Source organism: Triturus cristatus, chromosome 5_1 (genome assembly GCF_964204655.1).
Source record: "Triturus cristatus chromosome 5_1, aTriCri1.1, whole genome shotgun sequence".
Lineage (NCBI taxonomy): Eukaryota > Metazoa > Chordata > Amphibia > Caudata > Salamandridae > Triturus > Triturus cristatus.
Genome location: NC_140587.1, coordinates 342,487,007 through 342,501,911, shown reverse-complemented (window position 1 = coordinate 342,501,911; position 14,905 = coordinate 342,487,007).

Sequence of the window (14,905 nt, the reverse complement as noted above, 5' to 3'; positions counted from 1 at the left end):
GGGCGTCGTTCTCAAGTCCTTTCAAGAGCTTCAATGAGAGTATCGCATGCCCAAAACTCAGTTCTGTAAATACCCCCAGTTTCGACATGCTACCGCCCCGAGTATTGTAGGGCTGGAGGCGCTTCCGGAATTCAGTCCAATAGAGGCCAAAGCCTTTATGGGTGTTCTCCAGGATCACAACATTTCAAAGATTTGTCAATCCCTGGTGACACACTGTTCCACGATTCTTGATAGACTCAGAGAGGCCTGGGAGGGGGATGTAGGCCAATTAGATGGGGACGACTGGACGGACGAGAGCAGGCCTCCCCTAGAGGAGAGGCAATATCGATAAGACTTTGTCTCATCCAATTCAAATATCTTCACCGGGCCTATTACACAAGGCTCAGGCTGTGGAGGACTGGTCTAGTAGCTTCTCCTCTGTGCCTGAGATGTGGTCGGGAGGAGGGATCACTTATGCACACCATCTGGCACTGCACAGCCCTTATAACATTTTGGAAAGGGGTGTGGCATGTTTGGCGGAGGTATTGGGGTGGGAGCTCCCTTATTCACCGAAACTGACAATTTTACATGTCATAGAAGATATCGGGGGTTACATTTACAAGAGGCATTTATTGTTACTTGGCTTGACCGTAGCCAAAAGAGATGTTGCACGGTTATGGAAGGGACGACCTCACCTTCGCTTTCGGCGTGGACGAATGGGATGGATTTTAACATGAAATTGGAGATCCCAATATTTAAGGCCAGGGGATTGCCCACAAAAGCACCGCAAAATATGGAAGAGATGGGCAGACTATAGGGGCCTGGAACTGGACCCAGAACCCCCGATTGATTCACCTGTATCTGCTCTGATTAATAGTCGTTAGAGTTGAGTGTTGGAATTGTAATGGTGGGGTGGTTTTGCCAAATGTTGGGATTTATGGTAATGACCGTCGTGTGGTTGTGTTCTTTTGCAACTGGGGGGAAGAGGGGGTTATCATGATGGTTATGTTATGTTGTATTTTGGATATTGTTGACAAATTTTGTAAAGCAATGGTCATAGGCAATGACTTGTGATGCTGCATATGGCAGATGCTTTCTGGTTTAAGGAGCACTGCGCTGTATACGACTTTTGACTTAATAAAATATGTTTTCCCAAAAGAAAGAGCCTGTAATGGCCACTCTCTATCAGACCTGTATGCCAAATCGACTTTTAGAAGAGGAAACTACACAAGCAAAAGTTTGACCAACCTTAGAATTTGGTTTTAAATGGCCCATATGAAGGTAATTGAAAGTACAGAGAGTGATCATGATTCCTTATTACTAGAACTAAAGGGGTCTCCAATTAGAGACCTGTCAAGTTGTAATGCCCTCCCTCTGTAAACACCCATGTTGTTATTCAATAATATAAGGAGTGAAAAAATGAGCAGATATGTCTAAATCAGAGAATGACATAAAGGCAATTTTTAAAATACATTGTTTACAATGCTTTCCCCGTTAGAGGGCCATGCCTGTACAATCTTTCAAGTTATGACTGCTCATGAAGAACTATTCTCCAAACTAAGAAATGTTTTCCAGAAAGAAGGGAAAAATAATATATGCATGATTAAGACACATGAATGGTTCAATTGAGATTGTACATAGGCAAAAAAATGCACTAATTATTATGGCTATAAAAGGGGAAAAAAGAATTTGCATAATAGAATGTAGGCAAAAGAATAAATGTACGATGAAATCTGCCAGGCTTAAGTTGGAAAATAAAATATGTGGAGATTTACTAAAATTGACCAACAAGAAAGATAGCAGGAGAGTTTGGCATCTAGTCATCCATAGAGGGTGTAGGGACCATGCAAGACCGGAGATCCAGCTCAAACCTGGGGAGTGGGTAGAATAGTTCTTGTCCGTCTATTCTTAACCCAGAAGCGAGGATAAGCCTGATGACAAAATTCTATCATGTGATTAAGGTGAACGATGCAAATTTACGATGGAAGAGACCCTAAATACAATAAATGCCCAGAAACCCAGAAAAGCTCTGAGTTTAGATCAAATTCCTTGAGATCGGTTCCGATCTGAGCTTGCAATATGGGAGCCATATATAAATAGGTTGTCCAACGGTATGGCTGCAGGAGTGCCAATTCCCATTTCTTGGAAAGGAGAGGAAATCATACTGAAATGGTCAGAAGTATAACATCTAATTATCACCCCAAAAAGTCTCATTGATAGCATCCAAAAAGTATACAGCAAGGAAATCCTCACTAGGCTTAGCGAGTGGATTTTTAAAAATAAGGTGCACACCCATTTCCAAGCGGGATTTAAGGCAAATACCAGAAATGATCGACCATGTGCTAGGTTTCCTAACTTTAAAATGAAAAATTGTAGACATAAAGCAAGGCACCCTATATGTCTCGTTTGTCATCTTACGAGCAGCATTAGGATAGTCTTCTCAATTTGATTAAACAGCTGAACATAGAAAATGTTGCTAGAGTGAGATGGGGTGCTGATGAAGAGACTACAGGGAATATTCTGATCAGAAGAGGATTCTGCCAGGGCTGTTTTCTGGCTCAGACCCTCTTCTTGTTGTTTATTAGCAGCTGCATTACATTCCTAATGGACTGCAAAAATGACTTGCCAAAAATGTCTGGGTTGAAAGTCCCAGGATGATCCCCTCCTTCTTTTCAAAACACCTCCTTTTTGGAGTAGTGTAATCTCTTTTGTAGGAACCATAGGCTGGGACTAAATGAAGCTAAAACTAAATGTATGGTGATTAATGCTAGGAAAAAAGTAAGATGGGAAATTCTAGAGAGGGTGGCTGAATTTGACTATTTAGGGGTAAAACTTACAGATTCCCACAATTTGAAAGCCCAAATTGAGAACAGCTCTGTCATAGAGCTACAACAATCAATAGATTTGCCAACTGGGCTTCATCTGACGCCATATCACCAGCTTTGGAGGTGTTAAAGGCACAAAAGCTCAAAGCAGCTCTTTATAGAGCCAAACTGTGGGGAAATGGCAAGTTGAGTACCCTCGGGAAAGAGGAGAATCCCTTTATTAAAACACTGTTGAATCTTCCAATAAATGCACCAATATTACCTCTCAGGTTAATGTGGATCTGAAACCAATTATTATGATTGCTAAATTAAAACCAATGTTATATTGGATTCACATATGGAAAACTAGTGAGTGAGAATGGTAAAGAGAATGTCTTTGTAATATATTGAGAAATCCCAGTTCCTATGAAACGCTATAGAAAGACAAGTCTGAGTAGGCTCGGGGTGTGTGAGTATTAGCTTCAGCCCTCTTGTCTCCCAAAAATGATCCCATATTTGTGACTTCAAGATGCTGTAATACTATGCTAAATTCATGGGGCAAGAATGTTTCAATGGGAATTCTGCCTGATACGTTTCTATCAGATAAATGTAATTTCCAATTTGAAGAATTTATAGACGTTATTGCCCCTGTGTATACTGGATTTATAAAGTTCAGGTTGGGAAATTTTTTCAATTGCAAGTATCACTTCCTCATGGTGTAAAGAAAGCACCCTAACTAAATTATGTCCAATGGGGTGCCTGAGTGAAAAAATTGAAGAACACTTGCTATTTCTCTGAGAAACATATAGGAGACAATGTGCCTGTTGGATTGCCCCACTTAGTCGCGTTCTGGATATCAGAGACTAGCATCATGCCTTGAGGATATGCAAGACTGAAACAAATACCTGTGTTGTGTTTTCTGTTTCAACATTTTTACAATCAATTTGGTGTCATAGAATAAAATTACAAGGTTGATTCTGTTGACAATGCCTTTAGATTTGATCTAAATACTTATCGCACTTTGAACTACATTATATTGTCAAATGGATCATCTCCCATATCACTGACTATCATTTTACAATATTAGAACTGAAGACTGTTAGATAGATACCCATGATGGACTGCATTACAATTGAAGCATTTTAGGGACGACATAAAAGGGTTGACTATGACAGAGTATGATTTTTTCGATTTGTTGTAAAAACATTTTGCAGTTTATCCAGTTCCTTATACAAGATTAATAGATCATTTTAAATATTTGTATTGTGTTTTAAGCTCTGTAAATTTTAGAAATTAATGCAGCATTTTAGAGTGAATTTGGAAAATAAGTTATTGTAAGAATATGATTTTAACACCTAGTACAAAAGCATGGTGCACTTTGAAATTTAGTAAATTTCTAGAGTTAGACTTTTATTTACATTTTTTGCTGCAACTACTGTATGATATTTTAAGATGCTAGCACTGAAGATTCTGTAGCTATTTTAGTGTATATATTCTCCACCCTTCGGCTCTCCTTGGCTGACAAGATTTGTCGACAACCTGAACATGGAGGAGAGAAAAGCATTATTAAATCTAATTCAGGATGAACAAATTGAAATAAAAATTGAGGATTAAGAAGGCAACATCATCATCTGAGACAAAACTGATTACATTAAGGAAACACATGATCAATTGCGAAATACCAACTACTATGAAAGACTTCAAACCAACCCAAATTCCAGTTTGAAAATGGAATTGGATAAAAAGCTGAAGGAGTGGGCAACAGGGAATCACATTGATGAAGATGAATGCAAGTATCTAATGACAGAATACCCGATGATGGTGACTATATATTTCTTTCCTATGATTCATGAGCATCCAACAAAACCACCAGGGCGACCCATTATATTGAACCGGTTGCAAATTATATTGATCATTTCCTGATGCCTTTTGTTTCAAGCCTCTACTCCTGTATCAAAGATACCAGCGACCTATTAAGACACGTAGAAGGGTCCCCCTGGCAAGAAACATACAGGATAATTATAATGGATGTGGTCTTGTTGTATACAAATATAGAAAATGAGATTGGCATCTTTGCCTGTGAATATTTCCTGAAGGAGAGAAACATACACTATGCCTAACATAATGTCATGTTATTTGAAATGATAAAGCTATGTCTGACTCAAAACAAATTCGGCTTTGGTGATGAAATCTGAAAACAAGTCAAAGGCACAGTGAAGGTCTTTTCTTTTAGTCCTAGCTATGCCTGTCTGGCAATGGGATGGTGGGAGCAAAAACTTGGCTGGCAACCAGACAATGATAGATTAGTAAATAAAATAATCATGTGGTTCAGGTTCATTGCTGACCTTCCCATTGTTTGGGATGGATCAAAAGAAGAATTCAGTGAATAGTTTAACATCTTAAACTCAACACCTGCAAATTTCAAATTTACCTACAACATCAGCCAAACTAGGGTGACATTTCTGGACACCGAAATTTATATAAGGAAAAACCAACTACATACAACATTACATCGGAAAGAAATGGCAACTAACGCAACATTACATGCAGAGTTTCCATCAACAATCCTTAATCCAAAACATCTCATATGGCGAATTCTTAAGAATTAGAAGAATTTGCTCTGAAAAAAGATGAATGGCAGAAACATAGCAAAATGACAGCAGAAAGATTCAAGCGAAGAGTATATCCTGGGAGTTTGATAAAAAGAGGTTGGGATAAATCCAATCTGAAAACAAGAGATGAAATTTTAAAAACGAAAGAGCCCAGGAAGAATCACAGCCCTGAAACAATTCGGCTCATTACAACATACTCAAAGGAATCAAAACAGATCAGAGATACCTTGAAGAGAAATTGGAAAATTCTGCAATTGGATCGAACCACAGCTCAAATCATGACGAAACACCCAAATGTAACATTCAGAAGAGCAATGAATCTAAAAGATCAATTATTTCACAGTCACTTCCAAAAAAAACAGTAAACCAACTCAGTATTTATATATATATGTGACCAAGAGCTTGTGTGCTCAAAACGCGTATTTGTTTGCCCGTGAAAATAAAACTTTGAAATTGAACTGGATTCGTGATTCGTGTGGCTCGTGCTTACAGGAGGAAAGGAGGCTGTGAGCTGTCAGTGGATTTATACGAGCAGTGGCGCTTGCTCAGGAACGAGCCCCGACCCGAATGGATGGGAAGAGACGTGGTGCCAAAAGACGAGAGTGAAGCGATTCAGTTATATCTCTGCCCGCCGGTATTTGGTACACCTCGCTACTTTTTACGAGACACGGAGAACGCTTCTACAGCGGAGTTGATCGTGGAGAAACTATCCAGGTATTATCTTACCGGAGCAAGAGGTGAAGCACCGCGTACCAGGGTTTGTCAGGGCAGCTGCCCGGAGGACAGAATCCAGTTGAATTGAAGGTTGGGAGACCGCACAGCATTCTGGGCAATGGAGTTCCTGGAAGGCCGAGAGGCTTCAGCTGCATTAATCTTCAAGAGAACAACAATAGAAGGTAACAGTGATGTTACAAGTACCAATCGAGTATTGCCATCCAATTTGAAACAGAAAGGTAACCTTCTGGAAAAATTACGCAAAAAAGATTTAAGCAGATGGTGGGAAGCCACCTCGCTTCAGAATTATTTGGATGTTGATCGTATTCCAAGGGGCTTAAGAATTTTCATTGTACCTACGTTAAATAAACCAAAACATGAAGTTCTGAAGGCATGGCTAGATAACACCACCGCCTGTTCCAAGACTATGTTACAAATTCTTATTAAAAATGCGTGGGAGGAGCACAAAGATCTGTTTGACGAAATACAAAAAGTATTGGACGATCTAGCCAAAGAGACCGACCAGAATGAAGTAAGCAAAATCCTCTCAACTGTTAATGACAGGATCAAGATATTTGAAAAGGATATCGTTGAAAGGAACAAAGGAAATTTGAGAGGGATGAGAGACTATAGATCGGGGAGGAGTCTAACATTCGCCAGAAAATTTGATAAGCTACGTTCGAATTTTTCCAAAGACCAAGTGGATCGAGAAAGATGGGAATCTGGCACTAGCTTGAGTTCTGACGTGGGATCTATGGACCGCACCAACTCACTTCCTACAGAAATAACATATTTTTCCGAGGAACTGCGCCTCATGCAAGAGGCAAACGAACACTCAATGAGAGGAAGAACGAGATTCCAAGGGAGAGGAAGAGGAAAGACTCAAGCAAAAAGAGGAGAAAACGGCGCAAGGAAGAACAATACTGGCGTGGGAACCAAGGGTCAGAACCAAAAAGAAAAATAATGGATGAGCAAGAGCTTACGGTAATGAACCTATCTACTAGATCTTTGACCCCTGTAGAAGAACAAGTTTTAAAATTAGGATTAAGTTTTTGTCCTGATTTTCCCCTTGATTATTCACAAACACGCATTGATTTGTATTGTTTTGCGCGTAAGTTGAAATTATTTAAAATCCATCAACTTAAAGATAGCAATAGTAATTTACCAGCTATTACTACACCTATCCCTTCCACTGAGGATACCGAGATATTGAGAACACTGTTTAGTCTTAGTGATGAATGTATGCTATCCAGCTCCCAAACCTCCATTCCACTTGATGAAAGTAGGGTTGAATCTGACATTGAAAGTGGAATATTATCCACGTGTTCCCGTGTCAGAGACGATATACCTGATACTCAAACGTCCACTAATCTTGATCTTGCTATTGAGGTTATCGAGTCTACCGAAAGTTCAGGGACAGACACTAGAATCACTACACCATTCAGGGGGAAATCCAAATATAGACCCCAGACTCCCAGAGACAATATTGATATTTTCCATGAATTGGTTAACCATGATATTTTACAACTCCTGAATAAATCTACCTCTTTTTCTAACTTGAACAAAGCACAAAGAGATGCATTACGTGATTTACAAAATGACAGTAGTCTCGTGATAAAGCCATCCGATAAAGAAGGCAACATTGTCCTGTGGGACAAGAAGAATTATATACAGGAGGCCATGAGACAATTGAATAATGTAACATGTTATACAAAAGTTGACAAATCATTTATCAATAAATTACAGGTTAGGCTCTTAAAGCTTATTGACAATTGGACAGATGAGAAACTTTTGAACTGGGACGAGTCGAAATTTTTGAAGAATGAGACACCCACTATACCGACTTTTTACCTCCTCTCTAAAGTCCATAAAAACCCCACACAACCTCCAGGCAGACCTATAGTTTCCTCAAAAAACAGCTTGTTAGAAAATGTCTCCATATATGTAGATTTTTTTCTATCCGAATATGTCAAAGATTTAACATCTTACATTAGAGATGCAAAAGATTTTTTACAGAAAATTGAGAACATTCATTGGGACGAAAACTGTTGGCTTGTCTGTCTAGACGTGGAGAGCCTATATACTAGTATCAGGCATATTGACGGACTGAAAGCATGTGAACACTTTCTGAGCTCAAGGAGTATACACGTGACAAAACATACCATGATGTTGCTGCAAATGATAGAGTTTTGCCTAGTGGAAAATGTATTTACCTTTAATGGTTCATTATACAAGCAGACACAAGGGACTTCCATGGGCACCTGCTTCGCTCCTAGCTATGCCAATCTTTTGGTTGGCTGGTGGGAGAAGCAGGTGCTCTGTGGTGAATTGTTAGAACATAGGGCGAACAAGGTCAGTATCTGGCTAAGATTTATCGATGACATATTTTTTGTTTGGGAGGGTAGAGAAGATGAACTACTGTTTATATCAGAACTAAATGAGAATACCCTGAACTTCAAATTTACGATGCAGCATAGCCAAAAAACTGTTGACTTCCTGGATATCAGAGTGACAGCACGAGATAATAAACTAGAGACTGACTTATTCAGGAAAAGTACTGCGGGAAACTCAGTACTTCACGCAACTAGTTGCCATCCTCAGAATTTCAGGTGGAGCATATCCTTTGGTGAGTTCCTCCGTGCTAAAAGAAATTGTAGCACGGAGGAAACATATGTCAGAAACAAAGAAGAAATCTCAGAGAGATTTCTTGCTAGAGGGTATCCCTATATGATGCATAAGAGAGGTGAGAAAAGAGCAGATGCCATTACTAGAAGCGAAGCATTGTATAAAGCACCCAGAAGCAAAGAAACTGAGAAAGATACACCTATCAGATTGATAACCACCTTTAATTCGCAATCTAGTCTTTTCCATCAGATTGTTAGAAAAAGATGGGATATCCTAACCCAAGACAAAACACTGAAACAAAAGCTAGGCCCACATCCAGCAATCACCTACAGAAAAGGCACTTCAATCAAAGACATGATTGTAAGAAGTCACTTCAACAACATCAAACCTACATGGCTAGATAAAATAGGGGGGTTCCATCGATGTGGGAAATGTAAAGCGTGCAGCCACAGTGTCAATGTAAAAGAAGTAGTCCTTGAGAGAACCAAGAGAAAGTGGTATATTCGAAAGAATATACAATGTGGTACAGACTTTGTCATCTATGTGATCACTTGCCCATGTGGCAAGTGGTACATAGGTTCTACCACTTTTCCAGTGAAGAAGAGAATATTGGAACACTGGCGTGCCATAACCAATAAAGACTTCAGTTATAGTACAGCCAGACACTTCCATACTGAACATAATGGAGATTGGACAAAAGCTAAATTCTTTGCCCTCGACACCATTACCAAAGACCCTAGAGGAGGGAACAGAATTCAGGCTCTACGTAGAGCAGAATCGAGGTTCATCCTACAAGCAGGAAGTGTAGCCCCTTTTGGGATGAACAATGATGAAGAGATGCATGTTCATCTGTAAATTGAATTTTGTTGATAGATGTAGCTTCAGCCTCTTAGCACCCAGCTACTCCAGTTCATTGCTATATGGGTTCAGTTCATGTTGTAATTTTAAGTCACTGCATGTTTTGATGTCAACGACCTGTTCAGTCAACTTTGTTAGAGAATCAATTTATGTATGTATAAACGGACCACGAATATGAACTAAAGAACTTTTTTTATATGGTTTTGTCCAATAGGCTTTTTTAGGCCTTTGTTATTATTTTCCATTTATGATATAATACTGATACATTGTAGTTAGGAGTCCCTTCACATTTTTATATGACTTTTGGAATGTAAGTTTGACGTTTCACTGTACTACTGATATTAATATTTATTCCCCTTCTGTCTTTTGCATCTAGATGGGACCTGGAAGCTTACAGACACTATCGTTACCGTTAACTGATACGAGCATGGAGTAACTGGTGGCTTTACTTTAGCACCATCTCCTTAAGGGTCATCTTTATGTCTATCATTTTCATAATTTTTCATTTTTTATAAATGCACCTTGATCTATATAGACCTGGTGGGAACACAGAGGAGGGAATATGTGAGAATCATGTGAATACAGTAATTTAGTCTCTTTTTTCCTTATGAATAAGGTACTATACCTTGATTGTTTGTGGGACTTGAGAGAAAAGGAATTTGTACCTTTTCTTATGTCTTCTTATCCATATGAAAATACTTACTACAAGTTTGATAATGTACATATACAATTTCAGCTGAATTAAGGATACTAATTCAATATGATTGTCATAGATTTATGTATAACACAGTGGTTCACCATACAGTGACTGAATTCTTTAAAACCACGTTTAATTTACCTGACATCATTATGCAGTAATTTGACATAATATTATTTTGTACTTTTCACTTCTCCTTTTACTCTCTATGTCTGAGATCAAATGAACTAATGAGTCTTTTTTCCATGTTTGGCATGTCTTTAAATGCACTGAACCCGGAACTTATGGTCATGTGACCAAGAGCTTGTGTGCTCGAAACGCGTCTTTGTTTGCCCGTGAAAATAAAACTTTGAAATTGAACTGGATTCGTGTGGCTCGTGCTTACAGGAGGAAAGGAGGCTGTGAGCTGTCAGTGGATATATATACATATATATATATATATTCACCGAAAAAACCATAGGTTTCAGGCACGTTATAGTAAGAAATTAGCATTTAAAAAACCTTTGAAATTCACTGAAAAAAGCCATAGGTTTCAGGGATGTTATAGTTAGTTGGACATTTCACTCATAGAAAACCATAGAATTTCCCCTGTTATAGTTAGTTGAGCCCCCGCAATGCACTGCTGATGACGTCACATATTACATCATTCATGACCTGGTCAGTGAGATCACTGATGACATCTCAAATTACATCACTGATGACATCATCCAGTGAATGTGAGTTTCTGTAAAATGTAAATATGTTTTATATATATATATGCCAAGGTGTATTGAAGAATGGATGGGTGTATAAGAGTCAGGATGGATGATTAAGTAGGTGTTTGACTGACTGTATAGGTGAGTGTTTAATTGTGTCTTGCTTAATGCATGTGTTAGCGACTGATACAGACATTCACACAGTTTAGGTTGTCAGTTGGTGTGTAAGCAGTTCCATGGTTTGGTTAGCAACTAAATGAGGATCTATATGAGCTATTGATTGTCTGAGTACCTGTATGGGTGCCTGGGTGTCTGTGTGGGTGGGGGGTGTGACTCTGTGCATAGATGTGTGAGTGGATAATTCACTGGGTATATGTGTTCAAGTCTGTATCTGTGAAGGTCTGTATGGCTGGGTGAGTGTGTGTATGAGTGTCTTGGTGAGTGAATGGATGCCTCAGTGGTACATGTGTGAGTAACTCCTTATGTGAAAGACAGTATATATGAGTGTTGGACTGTATAAACGACTATATGTGAGAGTGAGTGATTGTGAGAGTGCCTGTATAGATCAGTGTGTGCTTGTATTAGTTATTGTATTAGAGTGTAAGTATGTATTAGTATATGTTTAAATAAGTGACGTGGTATGTGTATAACTGTACAGGTGAGTAAATGAAAGTGTGATGGATTATTTCCATTACTGACTAGGTGTGTGAATAACTCTATGAATGAGAGGCGGTGTGTGAGTGTCTGTATAGATATGACTGGATATGATAATGCTGTATTGATGGCTGACTGTATGTATGAGTGAGTGTATGGGTGAATGGATGTGTGTGTAGACCTACAAATTAGTGAGTGGATATGTGCTAACTGGTATTGGTGTGTTCACGGTTTCGAAAATTATAGTCTGTATTTTAGAGTGGGTGTATCAAGTGTAATTTTAGGGTCTGATGAGGTGCATCAGATTTTGACGTGGATGATGTCATAAGTGATGTCATAAGTGATGTCGCTGACCATGTCTTCAATGATGTAATATGCGACGTCATCAGTAGTGCATTGCGGGGGCACGAGTTATATTTAGCTCAACTAACTATAACAGGGCAATTTCTTTGGTTTTCTATGAGTGAAATATCCAACTTTTTAAATGCTAATTTCTATAGCGTACCTGAAACCTATGTTTTTTTCAGTGAATTTCAAAGGTTTTTAAATGCTAATTTCTAATTATAATGTTCATTAAACCTATCTTTTTTTCTGTGTTTTTTAATTCTCATCCCATTCTCAACTTGGTGAAAACTGCATCACCACTCTTCCATCGATACCTTACGCCAACAAAATTGGCACAAACGAGCGCCACAACTAACGCTAATGAAATGCAAAGTAGGCGTTCCCGTGCCAAAAAAACATGAAAGCACGAAAACACCACTTCCCCATATTTTCAATGACCAACCAAATCTGCAATGCGATCCAAAAAGCAGGCGATAAGCCGAGTTAGAAGTAACAAATTAACATCAACCTTTAACTGGTATAAGGAGGTCGACTATCTACTCCGTGAATTGGACCCAACTCACAGCCACATCTAAAGACCAACATGTGATAGAGCTACTGATCATGCAGCTCCGACACCCATCATGCCACAACACCCAGTGCCACCACCACCAGAACCTCCCCACCGGACCACCCACCCTACTACCACCGAGGAGGCGCAAAACAGGACAACTGACCTTCCCAAAACGCCATGCCTCTCAGCCGCACAATAGCTGAATGTTGGGAGATGTGGCAACCAACTATATATGAAGGAGGCAAGTCACCCATCAATAATAAAGCACACAATGCCAAGTGTAACGCTGATGTGCTGCACAGACCTCACTGTGCAAAGCACAAACCTCTCCATGTGGAGATATACTATTGATACTTGTAGTGTAGTGCACAGTGGACACAACCCTGCTACCTCAGGCAGTGGGGAAGATCTCGGTCATGTAGCTGTGTTGTCCCCCCCTGGAAGCGGAAGCAGAGTGGGCTGCTCCAATGTACGCCACTCCAGAGTATGAATAAATAGGCCAGGCCCTAGGTGTGGTTCACTTGTGGGAAGACCAACGAGTCTGTCAGAGCAACACCCCTCACCCTGGCATGTGGCTGCCGCCATAACCGCGGGCCTCCTCGACACAGGCCCCCTGCAAACCCAGCGGCACGGCACAGCACCGCAGACTTATGTCTGTACCGACTACTGCCTTCGATCTACACAGTGTACAGCAGGGCTCACAATTCAGATGCAGTGGCAATTGCAGATGTCGCAGTCCAGTTCGCAAGACACGTTGCTCCCAGTGCGGCCGGCCCAGACCACGCATCATCGCAGGGTGCGCACACACTCTGTGATTCAGGTGCTACTAACTAGGGGTGGGCGGAATTTGCGCAATCGCGTTACGCAAATCTCCGCGAAACGGTAAAAAATCTCCGCGAACACGCAGAAATTCCGCGAACACGCGGAATTGCTTGTTCGCGATGCTTTTTTCTTGTTCGCAATTGATGTTTGCGTGCTCGAGGAGAAATATCTCGCGAACATGCATTTTGAGAACGCGAACAAGCAAAAATTTCGCGAAATCACAGAAAGCAGGCTTTTGAGCAATTTCGCGTTCTCCGCGGAACGCGAAATTACGCAAATTCCGCAAATTCCGCGAGCGGAACGGAATTTGCCGCCCAGGCCTACTACTAACTCACTGCACCATAAGTCATCGCCACGTGGCCTTATCAAGGCAGAATTCATTAGACAAAACACATTGCTCCCAGTGCGGCCCGCTGGGACCACGTATCATCGCAGGGTGCGCACACGCTGAGTACTCCAGGTGCCACTAACTGTGCAGCTCAACTCAACACCACGTGGCTGTGCGCCCATACTGACCGCTGCCTCTGCCCTACACTGGGGTTACACGGTTCACAATTCAAGATTAGTAGCGACGCAAATTGTGTAAGACTATAATGGGTTAAGAAGACCAAATGCTCCCAATCTGTGCAGCTCAAGTCAACGTCACTTGCCTGTGGGCCTTTGCTGACCGTTGCCTCCGGCCTACACTGTGGAAGACCGGCGACACATGGTGCCAACTAACCCTGTTCAACACAAGCCAATCCCACATGTGTAACTGTGTCCTGAGTCCAGAATGCCAGTGACCACAGCACCAGACTCCCTTCGATCAGTGAGGGGTATTTGCATATGGAAGGCCGGCGACACGTGGTGCCACTGAACCTGCACTATGCAGGCCGGTGGGGTCACCAACATATGCACATGGCTGTGGGCCCTTGCTCACCGCTACCTCTGGCCTACACTGTGGAAGACCGGTGACAAATGGTGCCACTAACCGTCTTCAACACAAGCCGATCCCACATGTGGAACTGTGTCCTGAGTCCTGAATGGCAGTGACCCCAACTCTGTGAGACAACCACAGCACCAGACTCCCTTCGATCAGTGAGGCATATTTCCATATGCAACGGCGGCGAAACGTGGTGCCACTAACTCAGTTCAACACAAACCGATCCCACATGTGTAACTGTGTCCTAAGTCCTGAATGGCAGTCACCTCAAGTCTGTGGCAGCGACCACAGAACCACACTCCCTTCAATCAGTGAGGCATATTGCGATATGCAATGCCGGCAACACGTAGTCCCACTAACCCTCTTTAACACAAGCCGATCCCACATGTGTAACTGTGTCCTGAGTCCTGAATGGCAGTGACCCAAAATCCGTGGCACCGACCACAGCACCACACTCCCTTCGATCAGTGAGGGGTATTTCCATATGCAACTACAGACTCCAGTAGGCAAGTAACTATCACAGTCCTACACCCTACATATTATCCTTTTAGTATCCTCGCTTCAAGAACTTTTTTTATATCAGTGATAGCTTTCCTACAATGACCAAATTAATCTTCAAATGCAA